The sequence below is a fragment of the Gobio gobio genome, assembly GCF_949357685.1.
Source record: "Gobio gobio genome assembly, chromosome: 1".
Classification (NCBI taxonomy): Eukaryota; Metazoa; Chordata; class Actinopteri; order Cypriniformes; family Gobionidae; genus Gobio; species Gobio gobio.
In genome coordinates, this window is record NC_137097.1 from 31,245,143 (window position 1) to 31,268,765 (window position 23,623).

General features: G+C 40.0%; 1 protein-coding gene across 1 annotated transcript in view; it reads right to left on the reverse strand.

Annotated features, from left to right (window-relative positions):
* LOC307125781 (uncharacterized protein) overlaps positions 1-23,623 on the reverse strand; it is a 238,644-nt gene that overhangs the window by 117,476 nt on the left and 97,545 nt on the right. The gene's annotated exons all lie outside the window — the stretch shown is intronic.

Genomic DNA, 23,623 nt, shown 5'->3' on the forward strand with positions numbered 1-23,623 from the left:
AGACCACTTTTATGATTTTTGGACAAACAGTTCAGAAGTTATAAGCAAAAATAGCAATTTTTCGTATCTCCGGACCAGTAGGTGGCGCTGCGCCGAAACGCTGTATGTTGCCTCAAGTCATGCTTGTGATGACAAGTACCAAGTTTGGTTTGAATACGATAAAGCGTTGCGGAGATATTGTCTTAAGTGTGTTTTTGCAACCGCTACGTAAAATTTGTTTGCGCGTTTATCGCAAATGATTTGACGAATCAACTTGATTTGCAAGATTTTTTGTCAGCATGGTCTGAAGATTATCTGGTTCAATTGTCGTGCAAATCGGATGAACCGTCTAGGACGAGTTCGTAAAAGTAGGTTTTTAGGAAAATTAAAAATGGCGGGAAAATTTTTATGACGGAAAATGACGTCACAGCAATCGAATCGTCTTGAGCCAAGGAATCAGAGGAAAAAAGAATTTTGTTTATGGTGGCGCTAGAGAGCTTGATTTAGAGACTCCAAATTTGCTATGGAGACATTTCAGACTGTCCTCTATGAGTGTACCAAATTTCACAACTTTTTACCATACGGTTATATGGGCTGCCATGGACTTCTATGGCGGAAGAAACGGAGGAATAATAATAATAATAGGAACGGGAACGGTTTCAATAGGTGCCTTCGCACCTTCGGTGCTTGGCCCTTAATAAGAACCGGAACGGTTTCAATAAGTGCCTTCGCACCTTCGGTGGTTAAATTTTCGTGCAAATCGGACAAACCGTCTAGGACGAGTTTGCAAAAGTAGGTTTTTTGGAAAATTAAAAATGGCGGGGAAATTATCATGACCGAAAATGACATCATAGGGTGCAATTGAATCGGCATGAGCCAATGAATGTATTATGACCAGTTTCATTAAACTAAGCTAATTTAATCAAAAGTTATTAGCATTTTTGTAAATTTTGTTATAACCTTTGACCACAAGGTGGCACTGCCCCAAAACTTTTTGAGTACCTTCAAAGCATGGTGCGGAAGACACATTCCAAGTTTCGTAACGATAGACTAATGAGTATGTAAAATATAGCATTTTAGCACATAATTCAAAATGGCCGACAGCCAAAATGGCCGATATGGTAAAATTGAGTATCAGACGACTCGGCATGCCGTCCTGAATCTAACGGGACCAATTTTATGATTTTTGGACAAACGGTTCAAAAGTTATAAGCAAAAACCGCCATTTTTTGTATCTCTGGACCAGTAGGTGGCGCTGCGCCGAAACACTGCATGTTGCCTCATGTCATGCTTGTGATGACATGTACCAAGTTTGCTTTGAACACGATAAAGCATTGTGGAGATATTGCCTTAAGTGTGTTTTTGCAACCGCTACGTATAATTTGTTTGCGTGCTTTTCAAAAACGATTTGATGAATCAACTTGATTTGCAAGATTTTTTGTCAGCATGGTCTGAAGATGATCTGGTTCAATTTTCGTGCAAATCGAATGAACCGTCTAGGACGAGTTCGCAAAAGTACGTTTTTCGGTTAATTAAAAATGGCGGGAAAATTATTATTACGGGAAATAACGTCATAGGGTGTATTCGAATCATCTTGAGCCAAGGATATAGAGGAAAAAAGAATTTTGTTTCTAGCCCTTATGGTTCAAAAGTTATTAGCATACAATGAGTAAAATTTTGGACTGATGGTGGCGCTAGAGAGATTGACTTAGAGACTCCAAATTTGCTATGGTGACATTTCAGACTGTCCTCTATTAGTGTGCCAAATTTCACGTTTTTACCATACGGTTCTATGGGCTGCCATAGACTTTGTGGCGGAAGAAGAATCGGAGGAATAATAATAATAAATATAGCTGCAAGCAGCAATACCGGGGCCAAGCGCAAAGAAGAAGACAAGACATGCCAAAATGGCTGGCAGTGTCAGATCAACTGCAGCAATGAGCAATTAATCACGTTTTAAGATGATTTTAGGCAAAAGGCTGAACAATTTATTGTAGTTTGAGAGTGTCAAACCAACTGCAACAATGAACAATTATACAGTTTAAGAAGATTAGGCAAAATGGCTGAAATATCATATATAGAGTCACTAATAATATAATTTAATGGTTTATCAGTTTTGACCAATAGGGGGCACAGTTACGAAATTGATGTGGTGTGGTCAGAATAAGGGAACAATGACACATGCAAAGTTTGATGCCAATATGTCAAAGCATTGCAGAGATACAGCCTCAAGAGTCATTTTGGCATCATGCCTCAAATTTGTCGCAGCGATATAGGAAAACGGTTTTGCCTGTAAACGCAAAATCCATAATATTTTTTTGGCACAGCCTGAAGATGATACGATAAAATTTAGGTGAAAATCGGACAAACAGCCTAGGAGAGTTTGAAAAAGTAGGTTTTTAACAAATAGCAAGATGGAGGACAGGAAGTTTGACCAAATATGGCAAAATGTATATCTATGTTCTCAGCAGTAGCCAAGGAATGTATGTATTATGACCAGTTTCATTATTATAGACAAATTTATTCAAAAGTTATTAGCCTTTTTGTATATCTTGTTATACATTTTGACCACAAGGTGGTGCTGCCCTGAAACCTTTTGAGTACCTTCAGGGCATGGTGCAGAAGACACATAACGAGTTTTGTAATTAAACTCCAAAGCGTTATTATAACAAAGGCCTAGAATTTTTGAGATATGATACCACCATTTTTTTATGTGTCCTCGGGGTGAGTCCATACATATGTGTGTCGATTTTGGTGAAAATATCTCATTTTGTTTTTGAGTTTTAGACATTTATATGAAAAAAACACATAAAAAATGACTGACACCTGACTTTGATGGGATTTTAATTCCCCTTAATGTCAATATTTTGACATTTGGGTATTAACACTTGGCTATCGACCTAAGTTTCAGAACTTCTAAAGCTGGTTTCGTCTTGGTCAGACTAGCAGTTTCGAAGATATCCGCTAATGTTTTTTTAGCGCTAAGTTACCATGCTGCGAAATCTGGCAAGTCTGGTATCGTTTGACTTGGCAAGGATTCAGGAGACAAAAAAAGTTACTCCTATGAAAACAAGTCAACCACACCCAAAGTTATAAGCATTTGGGGGGGGGGGGGGGGGGGGTCTCCACTAGGTGGCGCTGTTTCTAAACTACTCAGGCTACCTCAGGGCATCGTGGTGATGACCCATACCGAGTTTTGTCAACCCTATGTCAACCTAAAATGTATTACTGAGACCACAAAATATGGCGGAAAATGAATACTTAAACAATAATACTTAAACAATAGGATTAAACAATAATATTTTATACAGACTAAACATGCTCACACACACAAACACACATTTTGTTGTAGATACAGATATGTGAAATATATGGTGGGAACAAAATGTTTACTGCAAGTCTTTTTCAGGTTTCACATTACTCATCATGTGGCACAATTGTCAATACCAATACTTCAATAGAAAGGAAGTGATGCATTTTACCAAATGTGATTGTAAATGTTATAATAGTGATTTTATAATGTCTAAATATGAATTACAGATCAATATTAGGGAGTAGTATGAGCACAAATTGATGACAATAACTTAGTAGAAGCTGTATTGTTAGATTTTAGCTCAGCATTTTATGTAATGGATCATAAATTATTGCTGGATAAATTGATTGTTTAATATGTGACAATGTTTATGTTATTATGGAAGTTATTCAGATTTTAAAGAGCAATGTGGTGTTCCTCAAGGAAGTTGTTTAGGACTATTATTATCTTGATTATTTCATCAATAATCTTCCTCCTGTTTTAAACTGTGCGCAGACAGTCATGTATTTTGTTTTGAAAACCACTGCACAACAATGGACTATAATATCTGGAGGAATGAAAATATGGAATGATGTACTATCAGATATTATAAAATGAGTTTTAAAAGGAAGGAACATTTAATGGGATTTGTTAATGGGATTTGTATGTTTCATTTTATTGTTGTTGATTTAATTACGGCCCGAGCGCCGATGGTGGTCTACATGCCAAAATTCAGTTGGTTATAGTGCCACCTGTGGGCAACAGTAAACTGTGATTAACTCCTCATTACGATTGAACCAGAATCATATTTGGTCAGTGTAATCTCAAGCCTTAGTGATGTTAAATTTCAAAGATCTTGAGTTTCGTTGAACTGAGTTTTGAGTTTGAGTTTTGTCTGTGGCATCCTGACAAAGTCTGATGTATCTGCAAAATTTTAGTTAGTCATAGTGCCAACAGCTGGTCAAGTCAAGTCACCTTTATTTAAAGGGGTGGTAAAACACATTCTTTTGAAGGCTCGACTGTGTTTGTGGGGTGCACTGTAACATGTGTTCATGCTTCGTTTAAAAAAAAATTGCCTTATTTTTCATATATTTGACCTTTATTCTACACTGCTCTGTCCCTCCTTGTAAAACGGTCTGATGCTTTCCGGGTTGTATGAAGCCAGTCCCTCAAAAATACGCAGTGGGCTCTGATTGGTTAGCTGGCCCAGTGTGTTCTGATTCGCTAAACGCCTAGTGCACGTATGTCGGAAACGTCACGCCCCATACCTGGAGGCTGTGCTTTGGTCGGCGTCAATAAAACCATATGAGAACATTTGAGTGAAGATGATCGAGCAGAACCTGTTCAGTCCTCAAGTGTAAAGACTGCGGATCTATAATGATCGCTACTGAATGGCACTTTAACTTTTGTATTTTTAGAACGATTATAGCCAAATATCTGTCACAAGAACTAACCCAAAACAAACACTAAGCACTGGCTTAAACTAGTAAGTTAGCCAAATCACACACAGAACCATGTTTAGCATGCCTGAAGATAAACAATACATAAAAGCTCTAATCAAAGAATAATTTACACTAATGTCAGGTTCGCTGTTGAGATTTTAACGTTAGTGTTTGTAACGTTAGGTGCTCGTCGGATAACGTTAAGTATGATGAATGAGCATTTAACAGACTGGTTTGCAGAACAGTGTTGTCATCTGTTTACTTCCTTGCTACAACCTATTACAGGAAAACACATCGATGAAATATAAATCAGACTTACAGGTTGTGGCCCGTAAACAGCTTCTGTTTGTAAATCCAGCTTTCAGGACAAGCCGTTGTGCATATCCTGCATTGAACTCGCGAAGTTTGTGGAAGATTGTGTTGTCCTCCGTGAAATGTGCAGCGCGCGCGTCGTGCATCCACGCACCGGCAGTGTTTTTTTCACGTAGCTGACATTGTGCAAATCTGGCATTGAACTCGCGAAGTTTGTGGAAGTTTGTGTTGTCCTCCGTGAAATGTGCAGCGCGCGCGTCGTGCATCCACGCACCGGCAGTGTTTTTTTCACGCAGCTGACGTTGTGCAAATCCGGCATTGAAATCGCGAAGACGGTGGATGTTTTCCTCTGTTGTGCTGCAGGAGCCCTGCGCGCCTGATTCCCCGCTGACTCAAACACACGTGCATATAACATGCTGTGTGTTAAACGCTCTGCAACGCACCCCCGTCCCAAGGAAGGCTGAACAGAGCAAGTACCCCAGACCTGCAATCCGGATGGAAATAACAGCGTTCCTCGTTATCGCGGCAACAACACTCCAGCCTAACTAACTTATACCACAACAGCGCCGCGATACAAAATGGCCTCACCCTCCCTTATTTAATATTCTCGGAGGAGGGGTTTATGTAAATATTGAGCCTGGTGATGTCAGCAAGCCCTGGAGGAATGTGTGTAGTCGCCTACTGGCCGTTTGCTGTAGTCCTTAGAAACTGATTTCTTTAAAAGCAAATATCTCCCTTTGCTTTAAACTTTGAACGTTGTGACTTTGCAGATGTTGTTTATGCTCAAGCAGCAACATTACACGCTAGCTAAAGTTAGAATAGTGAAATCGTGGTTTACCACCCCTTTAAATAGCGCTTTGAACAAGTCCAATTGTTTCAAAGTAGCTTCAGAGTGTTAACTATCCAACTATCTAACTATCCAGCTAATTTCAATTTTCATATAGTGTCAATGCGGGCAGAACGGTAATATAGTCGAAATTTAGGTGTCCCCAACTGAGCAAGCCAAAGGCAACGGTGGCAAGGAACCAAAATTCCTTCAGGGCCAGAATGGAAAAAAAACCTTGGGAGAAACCAGTTTGGGTGCCAGCTCTGGCCGACGAACAAACAGTGTATGATTATAATTCTGGCAACATTTTAGTTCAGAAGTCATATTAGATAAATAGATATTCGTAAGATTATTCGATAGATTGGAGTCGTCGTGCTGGAGACGGGTTTAATGAGGGTGTCGTTTAGATGCAGCATTTACAGGGCAGAGTTTAGTTGAAACGCTCTCTTCAGACATATCAGGGATGCATTGGTCATGTCCAGGTGCAGGTCGACCATCTGATCTGAACACAGCCCGGTAGCAGGAAGTGTGGCAAATACAAATGATTGATGTAGTCCTCCTATTTTTATATACTTAAATGCATATTGGCCACCGTGCTCTGTAGGGCTGTCAAAATTGCTCAAAAATGACGTTCGAATATTCCCTCTAAAAAAAGCATGAATATTCGAACTATTCGAACATCTGGTTGCACATTTTATCAATGACGCGCATTACGTCAATAACAGGACAAATGAAAACAAAGAGACATAACTACTTATATAGGTGTTCTATTTAAGTTTAAACATATTTGACAACGTATTACCTACACACAAACAAGTAAATCAACTTATGGCTAAGACCGCAGACCTCACTCTCTCTCACCCTCACGCTCTCTGCGCATAATGGTTTAAATGAACAAACACATTTTGAGAGCTGATCAAGAGTTTTGTGCAAGCAATCTAAAGTCGCGACTCTTGTCCCAAATATAGCAGGCTTCATTCAGTGACTGAAACAAATATTAATATAAGTTTTACAGCATATTATTGAACGCTCCGAGCGAGCTGTGCTGTGGTAAACATGGAACTTTTCCTTGACATGAAACGGTAAATAATCAAACCAGTGGAAGCAGTGCATTTATCCTTTATTCATGCATTATCTCTTCAGTCAGTTCCTCGGTTCCATTGCTTGACAGAACTCCATGAAGCCTGCCCCATCCACGACACTGATCGGTCTCATGTCCTTACAAATGAACAAAATTAATTTCTCCGTTATGGCCTCTTGTCGTGTTGCAGACAGAGAGCTTGTGGCGGGCGATGCAAATTAAGGGTGGTCCAGTTTGCACATACAAATTAGTTGCTTATATTTACAAAACGAGCCTACAAAAGCCTAAAAAAGGCCGTTTAATAAAGAAAAGTTCACGAAACTAAGTGAAAACTCACTAAAGTGTTTAGTGAAATTAGGAAACATTTAGATATCATAAATTGAGTTGTATAAGTTAACGTTACATTTCTACATACATTTTGTTCTCATGTCACAAGTAATATCAAGGTTTATTTTGATCTGTTTTACATGATTCTTTTGTAGTGTGGTTTTCGGTGAAGTGTAAATAAATATCGTCACCTGTGTTAGCCCACTTCTTCTTGACGCTTTTTCCTGATAGTTTATAGAACAATTACTCCGAATCGCCATCTGTCGTTTCAAAGAAAAGCACAACGGCGAGCGCGTCAAGTATAAACAAACATGTCGTCCGTTTGGGGAGGAGCGCGCGCAGTCAGCGGCGGCTCGCGCTGCGGAGACAGGCCAAAGTACACAAGGCTTCAGGCGCGCTAGCTCGCCCACTCGCAAAGTAGACAGCCACACCTCTAGTACCGCGGGCGTTTTTTTTCCCACATTTTTTTTATTTATTCGAATATTAATTTTCACCTTCGAAATTCGTTTTTTAAAAACTATTCGAATATATATTCGAATTTAGAATATTCGTTGACAGCCCTAGTGCTCTGTGTTCCTAAAGCCCCAAGGTGGTGGTGCCACAGGTGCGAGATCCCTTTCATTGCTCTTGCAGCTTTAATGTAGTTTTGTATTTTTTACTTTTTGGGACCTCATGAAGAGTAGTCACTGCCTAGGTACTGGCTAATGGGGATCCAAATAAACAAATAAACTTAGATCATAGATGGGAGCATTCACAGCAATACAGGCAATTTAACTCAGGAAAAATATGTTTTTTTGACAGTTATAACACATCTCTGCTTTTTTTTTTGGTGTCCTCAAAGTGTGCCCATAAATATATGTGTAATATTTGTTGTAAATATCTCATTTTATTTTAAAGTTATAGCTACTAATATTTATGATAGAATTGGCTGCATTGATTGGATTTTTTTTTTGTGCCACTTCCTTCAAAAATGTTGGCTTTTGGTCATTATTGTTTAGCTATTGACCTATGTTATGTGTCTTGAAGACGTTCGCAAAGGTTTTTTAGGTGCTAAAATACACCTTTTCACAAACCATAAGGTGAAACCTGGCATGTTTGGTATCACTGGACTCAGCAAGGATTCAGGAGCCTAAGGAGGTGAATGCTCCTTCAGGGCATTGTGCCAATGACGTATACAGAGTTTTTTGAGATATGCCAGTGTCCTCATAGACTATCATGGCAACCTGGATGAAGACAATGAATGCCCATTGTCATCTGACTAATGTTTGGGTGCGTATATTGCCATTTTCTTGGGTTTTTCCCCTGTTATAGCGCCACCAAGTGGTTAATTGTTGCGATTTTTTTTCATGTGATCTCAGACTGAGCTCACATACACGTGACCTGAATTTGGTGAAAATAAGTCATTCCGTTCACAAGTTATAGCCATTTTAGTAAAAGAGGTCCCGGTCACATCAAACATTTTGGCTCCCCTTAGCAACCATGAATCAAAATGTAGTTTTTTTTAAATAATTATTGATAATCACTCTCCAGACAACATTTCTGCAGTGGTTTGGTTCCGATGAGGCAAATAACCTGGGAGTAATTTGCAAAAGTAGGTTTTACAAAAAACTAAAATTATCTCGAATTTGGCGAAAAACCATTAGATGAATCAACTTGATTTGTAAGATTTTTTGTCAATATTGTCTGAAGATGATCTGGTTCAATTTTCGTGCAAATCGGATGAACCGTCCAGGACGACTTTGCAAAAGTAGGTTTTTCGGTTAATTGAAAATGGCGGGGAAATATTCAAGACGGAAAATGACGTCATAGGGTGCTATCGAATTGGCATGAGCTCAGAAATTAGAGGAAAAAAGAATTTTGTTTCTAGCCCTTACGGTTCGAGTACACATTTGGACAGGTGGTGGCGCTAGAGGGATTGAGATAGAGACACCAAAATTGCTATGGTGACAGATCAGACCGTCCTCTATTAGTGTGCCAAATTTCACAACTTTTTACCATACGGTTCTATGGGCTGCCATAGACTCCCATGGCGGAAGAAAAAAAGACGGGAACGGTTTCAATAGGTGCCTTCGCACCTTCGGTGCTTGGCCCCTAATAAAAAGGGCATAAAAAGGGTCTAAAAAGGCCTAATAAAAAAAGACTATAGGGTCTGAGCGCCTGATTTTTGAGCTGCGGGTTGCAAAAACTTTATCAAGCCTGGTGACATGTGCATCGGAGAGGTCAAAGGTCAATTTTTGCATTTTCAGCTCATTTATCATGGAAAAGTGGTGTTTTTTTTTTACCTTTTAAACTGGTATGCCTCTACTGATGTCTTTACAATAATGCGGCGCACATGCTCAGCCGATTTGGTGAAGTTCTGCGCAGTGCAGGCAATTTTTAGTCATTTAAATGTCATTTTGCATAGGATATTATAGAGCATTTTTTTTTCACCTTTATAACGGTTAAAGCGCCACGGCGGCCATAATAGTCTGCAAGCCTCTTTAGGGTCACGTGAAGCATGCGCACACGCGTGATTTCGTGAAGCTGTATGCAAATCAGGCAGGAAGAGGGCCGCTTTCAGGCATTTAATGGGATTTTCCATAGAAATACATCATTGTGACTCCTTTTTAACCGTTATAGCGCCAACAAGTGGCCAATCGCCACGTCCTTTTTCATGCAGTCACAGAACGAGCTCTTACATATGCGTGCTGAGTTTGGTGAAAATACCTCGTTCCGTTCACGAGTTATAGCCAATTTAGTAAAAGTGGCTCCTCCCCCCTTCCAACGTTTTGGCGGCCCTTAGGGACCGTGAACCCAAATTTCCACTTTTTTTTAATAACCCTTGACAATCCGACTCCAGAGAATCTCGCTGCGCTGGTTTGGTTCCGGTCGGGCCAATAACCTAGGACTAGTTCGCAAAAGTAGGTTTTGCAAAAAATCCCAAATAGCCGAAATTTTTCCCACTCTGACGAGCAAATCCGAGGCATGCATTTTGTCCGTCTTGAGCCAAGGATTCCAGCGATATAAGGCACTCGAGGCTACGCCTTACGGTTGAGGAGTTATGAGCCGTTTCGTACTTTTGATCGCCGTTTCGTACTTTTGATCGCTGTAGCGCCCCCGTCAGGCCGATCGGGGCGGGCTTCGGTGACGTCTGTAGTCGTTGTGAGTACTACCAGCCCTGCAAGTTTCAAGTCTCTACGACGTACGGTTTGGTCTGCCTGATCAGTTTTAGCTGGAGAATGATGCATCATGGGAAAATGAACAGTTACAATAGGGTTTCAGCCTGACACCTGACTTTGATTGGATTTTACTACCCCTTACTATCAATATTTTGACATTTGGGCTCGCGATCGTGCCTAACGACCTATGTTTCCGAACTTCTGACGCTGGTTTCATCTCGATCGGTCTAGCGGTTTCGAAGATATCGGCAAAAAAGTTTTAAGCGCTAAATTACAACGGTGCACAAACCGTACGGCGAAACCTGGCAAGTGTGGTATCGTTGGACTCGGCAACGATTCAGGAGTCTAAGGAGATGAGTCTCGTGAAAATAAGTCAACCACACCCAAAGTTCTGAGCATTTTTAAAAAAAAATCTCCACTAGGTGGCGCTGTTTTGAAACTTGTCAGGCGACTTTGGGATATCGTGGTGATGACCCATACCGAGTTTCGTAACAATCCGTTCATGCGTTGATAAAATACAGCATTTTAGCACATAATTCAAGATGGCCGACAGCCAAAATGGCCGATATGGTAAAATTGGATATCCGTCGACTCGGCATGACGTCCCGAATCTAACGAGACCACTTTTATGATATTTGGACAAACGGTTCAGCAAAGAAAAGCTAAAATAGCCCTTTTTCGTATCTCCAGACCAGTAGGTGGCACTGTGCCGAAACGCTGCAAGTAGCCTCAAGACATGCTTGTGATGACATGTACCAAGTTTGGTTTGAACACGATAAAGCGTTGCGGAGATATTGCCTTAAGTGTGTTTTTGCAAACGTTATGTAAAATTTGTTCGCGCGTTTATCAAAAACGATTAGATGAATCAACTTGATTTGTAAGATTTTTTGTCAATATTGTCTGAAGATGATCTGGTTCAATTTTCGTGCAAATCGGATGAACCGTCCAGGACGACTTTGCAAAAGTAGGTTTTTCGGTTAATTGAAAATGGCGGGGAAATATTCAAGACGGAAAATGACGTCATAGGGTGCTATCGAATTGGCATGAGCTCAGAAATTAGAGAAAAAAAGAATTTAGTTTCTAGCCCTTACGGTTCAAAAGTTATTAGCATAAACATGAGTACACATTTGGACAGGTGGTGGCGCTAGAGGGATTGAGATAGAGACACCAAAATTGCTATGGTGACAGATCAGACCGTCCTCTATTAGTGTGCCAAATTTCACAACTTTTTACCATACGGTTCTATGGGCTGCCATAGACTCCCATGGCGGAAGAAAAAAAGAAGGGAACGGTTTCAATAGGTGCCTTCGCACCTTCGGTGCTTGGCCCCTAATAATAATAAGAACCGGAACGGTTTCAATAGCTGCCTTCGCACCTTCGGTGCTTGGCCCCTAAATATAGCTGCAAGCAGCAATACCGGGGCCAAGCGCAAAGAAGAAGACAAGACATGCCAAAATGGCTGGCAATGTCAGATCAACTGTAGCAATGAGCAATTAAAGACCTATTAAGATGATTTTAGGCAAAATAGCTGTAAAATGATAAATACAGTCAATAATAATTATTTAATGATTTATCACTTTCAACCAATAGGTGGCACAGTTACGAAATTGATGTGATGTGGTCAGAATAAGGGAACAATGACACATGCAAAGATTGGTGTCAATATATCAAAGCAGGGTGTCAATATAGTGTCAATATGTCATTGCAGAGATATAGCCTCAAGAGGCCTTTTCATTATAAGTGTGGACCACATGGCGGTGCTGTTTTGAAACCTTTTAAGTAGCTTAAAGGCATGGTGCTGATGGCACATGCATTAAAGGCTGATTTATACTTCTGCGTCGGACCTATGCCGTATCCTCTACTGCGCAAGTTACGCGTTGGCTTTCATTTATACTTCTGCATTGTTGTCTGTGTCAATGTGTAATTCCACATGCAGACCACTAGGAGGCCGTGTCCACGGGCATGTTGATGGTAACCCACAGTATCAAGGCAAAAGCCGAAGACGAAGCAGCTTGTTTAATGTTTACATTGTCGGAGATCAGCAGCCGTCATTGCATCAGATAGCGGCTTTTCTTTGAGCTTGAGTTGTATGTAATACAAATTAAGCATCTCTAGGGCTCGTGGCGCTGTTTTCAGTATCGGTGGCTCGTGGACGAGCGCTTCAATCGATTGCTGTTGCGGAGACTATTCATTCTAGGGATCGACCGATATGGATTTTTTAGTGCCGATGCTGATTTTTTTTCATCAGCCTTAGCCGATATTCTTTCTTGAGCCGATATTTGGAGCCGATACTGCTTTTGTTCCCTCAATTTACATCATAAAAATGACACAATGATCATGATGATAACAATTTAAAATTTAAAATGTAAAAAAGGAACATTTCTTGAACTAAAAAAACTATATTTAACAAATGGTAAAAACAGGTGAGGTAGAACAAGAAAAAAAAGAGTTCAGTGGTGAAAATAAATTCTGAAAATAAATATTTAAGGATAAATAAAATAATTACACTATTGCACACAGTATCAACAAGCAAGCAGCATAATAAAGTGCACACTGACTGTACTATGTATTTAAAACTATTTACAACCTAGTAATTAAATGCTTAGGTGCACTTAACTTATTCTCTTGTAGAGCAACACCAGCGGTAATTCAGGAAAAAAATCTCCCAATGCTCCCCGTGAAACTTCGGTCTTCCGACCGTTTACCATCGTGTCAATTCTCAATTGATTTTGATTAATATGCGTGAGGGAGGGAGAGCAAGACAGTTTGAAGACGGTGAGAGTGTGCGCTCGCAGCCGGAGGAGGGGCGCGCTCTCTGCTCGTTCTCTCAGCAACAGAAGCGCAACAGTCAGTCTCATCACTCATCGATCAAATAAGGCTATATAGCGGGATAAAAATTTGCTTTGGCAGCTGCCAAAAAACGCAGTATTTGACGGCCGGTGTTGATTCTGTGGCGCACCACCGCGACTTAGTCTATGTGTGGGAAATACTGGAGAGACACACACCACACACGTCTAAACCTCAGCCAAGTGGTCGCTGAATAAAACTCCCACAAATACCACGGTACAACGTCGGGATTACTTAATCCTATGACCAGTGTTTTTAACAGCTACCGTATGCATACGGATAGCCTATAACTTAGCTATTTGCAACTCCATACAATGGCAAGCAGTAGACGAGGCATTCAGCGTTTGCGTTTTCCATTTGGACGCACAAACTTGCTTAGTTATAGTTGCAAGCACATACAGAGCAACGTGTTTCCACTTTTCAAAGTGTATGGCAATATTTCAACTAAGTCAAACAGTTAAAAGATGCTTTGAAAGTTTAAAACTTATCGTTGTCTTGAAGAGCAGATTGCAGCACAGCTAGTGGGGGGAGGGGCAGTGCATGAACTGCAGCGTCTCCAGCAGCTCAGAGCTGCCTGTGGACGCCTGTCTGTAAATAATGCCGGGAAAAAAAGAAAATCGGCTAATGCAACAACCTTGTATCGGCCGATGCGGATACATGTAAAAATATCGGCCCTATACTGTATATCGGCCAGCCAATATATCGGTCTAACACTAATTAATTCCGTTGAAATCACAAAACAAAATGTACCCTAATGAGTCCCTGTTCTTGATATACAATCACTGATAAACATCTTTGGTTTTAATGAGAAAATAAATAAACTATACAAAGCAGATCTACAACCCCAAATCAGAAAAAGTTGGGACAGTATGGAAAATGCAAATAAATAAAAAAAGAAGTGATTTTTGAAATTTACTTTGACTTGTATTTCATTGCAGACAATATGAACAGAACATATTTCATGTTTTGTCTGGTCAACTTCATGTCATTTGTAAATATGCATCCTTTCCTGTCATTCAGACCTGCAACACATTTCAAAAAAAGTTGGGACAGGAGCAATTTAGGGCTAGTAATGAGGTAAAATGGTTAAATAATGATGTGATTTGAAACAGGTGATGTCAACAGGTGATTGTAATTATGATTTGGTATAAAAGCAGCATCCAAGAAAGGTCTAATCCTTTAGGAGCAAAGATGGGCAGAGGATCGCCAGTTTGCCAACAAATACGTGAGAAAATTATTGAAATGTTTAAAAACAATGTTCCTCAAAGAGATGGATATTTCACATTCAACAGTGCATAACTAAATTAAAATATTCAAGGAATCTGGAGGAATTTCAGTGCGTAAAGGACAAGGGCGCAAGCCTAAGCTGAACAACCGTGATCTCCGATCCCTCAGGCGGCACTGCATCAAGAATCGTCATTCATCTAGAAGCGATATCACTACATGGGCTCAGGACTACTTTGGCAAACCTTTGTCAAGTACCACAATACGTAGTTACATCCACAAATGCCAGTTAAAACTGTACTGTGCCAAAAGAAAGCCCTATGTTAACAGTGTCCAGAAGCGCCGTCGACTTCTCTGGGCTCGGAGGCATCTGGGATGGACCATCACACAGTGGAAACGTGTACTGTGGTCAGATGAATCAGTATTTGAGGTACTTTTTGGGAGGAATGGACGCCGTGTGCTCCGGACCAAAGAAGAAAAGGATCATCCAGACTGTTACCAGCAACAAGTCCAAAAGCCAGGGTCTGTCATGGTATGGGGTTGTGTCAGTGCCCTTGGCAAAGGTAACTTGCACTTCTGTGAAGGCACCATTAATGCTGAAAAGTACTTAGAGATTTTGGAGCATAATATGCTGCCTTCAAGAAGACATCTTTTCTAGGGACGTCCATGCATATTTCAACAAGACAATGCAAAACCACATTCTGCACACATTACAAAGTCCTGGCTGCGGAGGAAGAGGGTACAGGTACTTGACTGGCCTGCCTGCAGTCCCGACCTGTCTCCAATAGGGAATGTGTGGCGCATTTTGAAGCGCAAAATGCGACAACGAAGACCCCGTACTGTTGCCCACCTTAAGACTTGTTTGCAGGAAGAATGGGACAAAATTACACCTGAAACACTTCATCACTTGGTGTCTTCAGTCCCTAAACGTCTTTTAAGTGTTGTGAAAAAGGAATGGCAACATTACAAAGTGGTAAATGCTTTACTGTCCCAACTTTTTTTTAAATGTGTTGCAGGTCTGAATGACAGGAAAGGATGCATATTTACAAATGACATGAAGTTGACCAGACAAAACATGAAATATTTTGTGTTCATATTGTCTGCAATCAAATACAAGTCAAAGTAAATTTAGAAATCACTTTTTTTTTTTTTGCGTTTTCCATACTGTCCCAACTTTTTCTGATTTGGGGTTGTATGTTTTTATTCACTAACATTAACAATCTCTGGACTACAAAATATTGTGTTATGTAGCAGATATAAGGATGAAACTTATGACCTGAGGGAGCGGTTCTGGCAGACCAATCACAGCGCTTGCGGTCCGCATAGAATTGACGCATTGTTACATTTTTAGAGAGGTGCGCGTCAGGGTACGTCGTAGGGTATGCGCACATCACACAGCCTACGGCGTAGCTACGGTGTACACTCGACGCAGAAGTATAAATTGGCCTTTAGTCGCTTTCCACAATATTTGGGGGTCTACATCGCAAGATGCATTAATTTCGAGAAATTCCTTTATATGATCTTTTATTGAATTAATGAACGTCTGATTATTTAGTACTGATGTGTTGAGACGACATCTAGGGGCCTTGATCTTCATGCTGGAAAGGTGAACATTACATAACACTGCATGATGGTTAGACAATAACATTGGTAATATAGAGACGGAAGAGTTAGATGAAATTAGAGATGGGCTGAGAAATATATAATCTATCCTAGAGAAACTCTTATGTCTATTAGGAAAAAATGTGAAGTCCTTACCTGTAGCATTCTGAATTCTCCAAAAATCTATTATATTAAGTTCAGTGAAAATGTATTCAATAACTTTGAAGATGGGTTGGCTGTTATATCATGATGAGATTTATCCAATGCAGGATTTACGACAGCATTAAAATCACCACCCACGATTAAAGGACAATCTGTTCAAGTAATGTATTGGACATATTTGTAAAAAATGTACTGTCTGCCTCATTCGGGCAGTAAATGGAGACCAGTACTAACCTGTCATTATGTATTTTCAGACCTGCCAACCTTGAAGAAACTTTATGAGTACACATAAATGTTGCTATTATATAAATAGACTATTATTACTAATTTACATGTACATTTAATTTAATATTTAATCAAATTAAATATGAATTTTAATTAATAAATAAAAATGTATATAATTTAACACAACTACACAACTGTAGAGTAAAAACATTAATAAAAAACTGATATTCCATGCGTTTAAAAAATCTGACAAGATTAAGGTAAAGTCACACTGTCTGGTGCCTCTCTAGACAACCCAGCACAATTGTTAGCATAAAGTTTAAGGTAAAAATAACTGCCATTCATTTACTAGTATTTTAATACTATGCAATTAGATAAACTGTTCATTCATTACATCACTTTACCTCTGTCTTTATCCCCATTTTCCATCTTCCCTGCATCAGAGGGCTTTGGTCTTTTTTATACTGTAGGGTAGGCTATGGCAGACTATAATGCTAATTTATAATGTGTCATGTGAATTCGACCATCTGTCACAATCAGGTAATTTTTTGTCTACTGGTGCGAGTTAAGCACCCTCAAACGAAAGCAATGCTTTCTACATTGAATGTGGCAAGACGCGACGCAACACAACACAACCGTTACGTTAATTCATTTTATACCAGCAGGTCAAACAAAATCATACAAGAAAAGAATTATGGAGATTTGAAATTACAGAAACGCCAACTCTATTCATTCACTAAAATTCGCTGAAAGTCAACCGCACAACTGTGCAACGTGCATGTTCACATTTTAATTATCCATAACAACCCCAAAACTTGCCCGCTTGCCTTGCACATCTGCTAATAAACGATGGGCAAAGTTTTTTGACTACTTTTTTACCTTTTTTTTTGCTGTGGATGTTATTGAGCTTGTAGAAGTTTAGCTCTTGTGTTCTTCTGAACATCTCGCGCTGCCATTGCCCGATGCCATTTTTATATCACTCCATAATCTGTCTATGTTTTAAATGCCTATTCCCCGAGTGGTAGGCTACAACGACTGGCTGTTTTAAAATATCTACGAGAAGTAACTTAGCCTAGGCCTCCATACTGACAGCTTGGCTCATAGCTTGCAGGTTTGCTTAGTGCACTGTAACAATATTTAAGAATGCATTTTTTTTTTTTTTCCATTTGATTGGTTCAACCGCCACTCGCCCAAATTTAAAATATATTTTTTCGTCAAGTCATCCGCGGCTGTAACCGCCAACAGCGCATCTCTGTGAGGCGGTTCAGCCATGGCATGCACGCCTGCAGTTATCCGGCCTGCCTAGCTTGCTTGAAGCACTGACTGAAATGAAACGAACGCGCGCGGCGCGGGCTCGAAGCATTTGCCTAGGAGGGTCGGGCATGTAAGCGGAGGGTTAAAATGAAGCGCTCTGATTGGCCGAAAGCTTTTCACTCCACTTTCACGCTGTGGCTCAGCAGCAGAATCAACGTCATAGATTGCACTGAAACCGGCGAAATGCGAGATGCAACAAAATGCGTACATAGAGAGCAGCGAATCGTACAAGCGTACCAAAGGGTCAAAATGCGTGCCGAGTACGAAAAATGCGTACATGTTGGCAGGTCTGTATTTTGCAACGGACAAAGACAAATCTACCCTCCTCATCGTTCCCGATTTGTTCAATAGTTAAATGTAACTTCTTATCGACTAAGATAGCCACCCCCTTAGTTTTATTAAGAGCACAAGAAAAGGCTGCCAATTTATAATACTTGTTTTGAAAGCGTGTAACATCACCTTGTTTTAAATCGGTCTCTTGTATCAGGGCACAGGAAATCGATTTACGATGTAAATATTCTAATATACGGGTACGTTTAATGGGAGAATTAAGGCCGAATATTAAGCTGCCGAATACGTCTTCTTCTGGGGCAGTGAGCCCACAAACTCTTCCGCTTTTTGAGGAGAGTCGAACATCATCTGTTCACCCTTGTGCCGTAGTTTATTTGCCGCCGGGTAGATGAGGAAGGGCTGGAGACCGAGTGCTGTCATTTTCTTCAAGACAGGATTAAAGTTCTTCCTCCTGGTAGTTGTGGCTGGGCTAAAGTCAGGAAAAAATAGTAGCGTGACATTGTCCTGCGAATATTTCACCGGATACGCCTGGCGAGCACCCTTCAGGATCGCCGGTGTGTCATGCCATCTAAGTACCCGGAAGATGAGAGTACGCGGCCGATCTGAGTTTTTCTTCCCATCATACACGCGATGGGCACGGTCAATCTCGATGATGTGGCCTTTTAGTGAAGGAATCCACTTGGCAAGATTAGCTCGGAGAAAGCCAGCTGTATCGAGGCCTTCCGCCCCCTCCGGCAATCCCACCAGTCGTACGTTGTTTCTCCTACTCCTGTCTTCCATGTCCGTCATTTTTTCGGTAAGTTGTTCCAGCTGATTTCTTAAGTTTGTTACTGTCCTCCTATCCTCACGTGCAGCTGACTGAACAGAATCGACCCGGTCACATGTCTGTTTTGCCATGCTGGTTAGCTTTTCAACTTCTGTTTTTAGCTCTTTAACAGAATCGTTGGTCGTTTGTATGTTCAGATGCAAGTCATGCAATGCTGGGGTCAATACACAGTCTATCGCTTCTCTTACTGTCACTGCCACAATCGAATCCAGAGTACTTTGTTGCTCTTTGAGTGCTAGCTTGATACCGTTGGCTATAGCAGCGTCGAGATCCTCTCTGGAGATGGTGGAATCTTTGAATTTTTTCTTTATTGGCAATTGCTCAACCTCTCTTTTCCGACTCTCCTTGACTGCTGGAGCACTCATAGTGGGCTATATAAAGAGTAGTTCAAAATTTACTGACAGGATTATACAATATTTGGCAAAGTGATCCGAGCGAAGGACTATGCGTGCATCACTGTCGAAGGGTCACGTGATCTCTCAGGCACCACCAATATTCTAAATTCTGATGCAAAAAGTTGTTTCTATTTTTGAGTTAAACCAAGACAAAATGTTTTACAGTGTGTGGAAACTGATTGCCTTTAATATCTTAAGTGTGTTTTATTCAAAATTGTAAGTTCTTAATACAAAGACATACAAAGGAGTGTTGGTACAACGAATAGGCAGTTTTGTTTGAAACACTATGGTGATCAGTGCTTGTTTCAATTGGGCTCTTGACCCTGGACTTTTTAATGTTAGCTTTTCTCTGGTTGCTATAACTAGGGATGTCCCGATCCGATCATGTGATCGGAAATCGGGCCCGATCACGTGGTTTGAGACTCGATCGGAATCGGACGTTACCTCCCGAGCAGGACTCGGATGTATATATGTACAGGGCTGGATTAACATAAGGGCTAGCTGGGGCTGAATCCCCAGGGCCCGAGCACAGAGGGGGCCCGTGATTGGCCGAGGAAATGATTGACAGTCGATTGGGAGAACCTAAACTTTTCCTGGAGCGCCGCTCGCCAAACCCCACCATGCCCCCACATTTATTTACACATTATTTACACATTTACATTATTTACTCGAGTGCTGCAAATGCATGGGATTGGGAACAAGCATCAAAAGCCAGGTGAAGAAACGGCATTACCTGATTAAACCACGAGCGCATCCAACAGACTCAAAGCACGAGAGCAGCTGGATCCTCTCACGCACAGCGCTGATGAACTCGTTCGGCGATTTTGCCGCTCTATTGAAGTGATGATGAGTTACAAGCACCAGGCAGTCGCTTTATCCATTTGAATTTGATACAAGCGCAACATATTAAGTGTTTTTCCTGGGTCAAAAATGGTCTTCGGTGGTGGCTGACAGACATGGTCATCCATACACACACACACACACACGCACGGTAAAAAAAGTACCCTACCCACGTGATCTGCAAACGGAATACTGACAATAAATTTTAAATAAATTCAAAGAAAGTTTGTAATTTTTTTTATCTTATTTTGATACATTGATGTTTGTTTTTGTTCCTCATTTTTACAGTATTTACTGATAATTGTTTTGGTATATAATCATATCAATATTAAAAAGTAGTATTAAAAAAAATTAACAAATAGCCTAATTTTCTGCCATAGCCTATACAATTTCATAAAATTATCAGCTAGCTAACAACAACAACTTTGTTCTGGGTTCACCTCACTCCAGTCTAAACTAAATGATTTTAGGCTATTTATTTTACTACACATTGTCCACATAAATAAGCTGAAAGACTGTGGATGATTAAAGCTAATTCTTACTATCCACTCTTGCTAAAGTGGGTAAGCACACTTGTGTTCTCATTTCAGGTGTTCTGAGTAAATGATTAAACTGATTCATGAGTTCAGTGTTGGACAGATCAGTTGTTCTAACCAGTCGTTAAAATGATTTGGTTCAAAGGAGTCATTACGTCGCGAATCTGACATTAGCAGACGCGTTGTGTGCTAATCCCGTCTGTTAGAACATCGCAAAAGATTTGTCAACACACAGAAAAACCTTCATAACCGGATAGGATTTGTTTCCCGTTTATTGAAAGTATATGTCAGCTGGTCAGAGAATCAGTCAATGTTTTTTGAGCACATTTCACACCCAGTGGTAATTAAAGGGAAACCTTGTCTGATAGCGCCACGTGCAACATGGATTCGGTCGTCCGACCTTTTGATTTTGATTAACGTAATAAGTGAAATATTAGAAAGCTAAGAATGCTTATTTTGAAGACCGAGAGAGTGCGAGTGGGGGAGGAGCTCTCTGATCGTTCTCTCTGTCACTCAGTTAACGCAAGTGCAGCAGTCATCTATTCTACATCACTCATAAATCACAATAACTGATCAAATAAGGCTTTGGCGGGACAAAAATTTGTTTTGGCGGCCGCCAGAAAATTTTCAATGTAGGAAAAACCCTGTATATTGTGTACAGTAAAGGCTCTGTGAGAGAAACTAGCTGAACAAGACTGAATAGCTCCGACCATGTAAACTGAAGTGTTGAGGTAAACTAGGCTGCCTACACGATGGCCGTAGCCAGCTAACGTTATGAGTTCTGGACCTCTGTATTTTTACGAGGTGTACATAATACATTTAGTCATTTAGTAGACACTTATCAAAGTGACTTACACATGAGAGCAATAGAAGCAACTAGAACAGTCAAGGGCAACAAAGTGTTAATATGTGTTAAATGTAATAAATGTTGCGAAATAATTGCCTAATAGAGTATTAACACTACTTTAATGCTGCAAGGATATCTTCTTTTTTCTGAGCTGCCCTGTCTGCGGTCGGTCACCGTCACCGCTCATCAATATTAAAATATTTGAGATGACCAATCAAATTAAAGTATGCAGGCTTTATACGCAGAAGCTGCTGTGCGAGTAACATGCTTCAGTAAACGGTGCGAGATGCAAGTAGCCAAACTAAACATTTCATATTTGACAGCTTTTTTAATATATCAAATGTTAAACAAACAATGAAAAGACTATCAACCAGAGCTCAGCTTTAGGAGGGGAAGAGAAAGGGCAAGAGAAGGAGACAAAAAGAAAGAGTGATGTAAATGAGGAGGCTTATAGAAATGAGAGAATGATGCAAAAAGGAGAGAGGAGGTATGACAGATAATCTACTGCCCACTAAAGTGTATACTTATATTATAGAAGTATCGGATCGGGACTCTGTATCGGTAGTTATTAAAAATCAAATGACTCGGACTTGGACTTGAGGGCAAAAAAACCTGATCGGGACATCCCTAGCTATAACTGTGTATGTAATGCACATTTGCTATAGCAAGGGAAGTAAAAAAATGTTTGGGGGTGACCTGTTGGTTATTCACTGATGATGACGTCATCATGTAGCCTGATTCACAAATCTCATCCCAAGGATTTTGACTGATCAAAAGTGTGTTAGGTCATGAAATACCTTTAAACATTGCTCTACTAACTGCAATACTGCAGCAATATTTTTTTATCTGCACAAAACATCAACATCAAGAATCAATGTATAAATCTCAACATGTGACATGTTTGACATGCTTCATGATGCAATGCATTCTGGGAGCCACTGTTGATTTTTTTTTAATGATGGTTCCTAGTATGCATTGCAGCATGAAGCATGTCACCATTGTTGAGATTCATATGCTGATTCTTGATGTCTGTGTATTTCTAAATGATGCTGTATTTTGAAATTATTTTGTGCTCAAAATAAAGTGGCCACAACATTGCCGGCTCTCATAAGACCACAAAAAACATATTACTGGGAAAAATCAAACATTTAAGGGGGTTTATCTAGTTGTGCCGATACCTTGCAAACGACCTTGCTCAAGAGACACACAAACATCAACATTCAGCATGCAAAACAACAATGGTAACATTAAATAAACTTTTAATTTATTAAGACTCTGAACATTACTACATTTTTAAATCGTTATTGTGCTACTGACACAATTGCTTAATTCATGCGGCGATGCACTCTGGGAGTACACAGTCAAATAAATATTAAAGTCAGTAAAACTTGGAAGTCAAATTATGAAAACTTGAATATATTTGAAGACTTAACTAGGTTTATCTGAGGCAAGATTTTTTCAAGTAAAGTTAACAAATTGAAATTTGGAACTCCGATTGATTGCAATTAGGGATGTTGAGATTACCCAATTTCAAAATTGACCGTAATTAAAATGGTCATGTTATTAAACAACAAGAATTTTGAAGCTATAGTTAAAAAAAATAAAAAACATGAAAATTAGACTTTTAGATACCCATGTCTGGATACTCTTTGAGGCTGTTACTATAGAGCTGAGTTCACTAGGTGATTGTCTAGGTAAGGCAGGGCACGTGCAAAGCATTAGCTTTCAGCCCATGTGAAACTCTCAAAATGTAAACATGGTGGAACAATGCAATCTCCGGGACTTGTAATCGTAGAAGAAGCAAATTAAATAAGCTATTGGGGCATTTTGGCCATCTGAAAATGATTCAGGAGTAGTTGAAGACAGGTATCCAATATGCAAAACATTCAGATGAAAAGTGTCAGGAAAAGCAGCGAACACATCTAATATGCTACATCACCTGAGGGATCATCACCATCCATGCCAAGATGAAGGTATTCATTTACACACATAATAAATAGCCTGTTACTTACTCCTTTCCAGTAATCGCAATAAGCTATGCACTATCATTTAGATAAAAACGAAGTCTCAACTTTAAAAACTGCTGGCAGGAAAAGA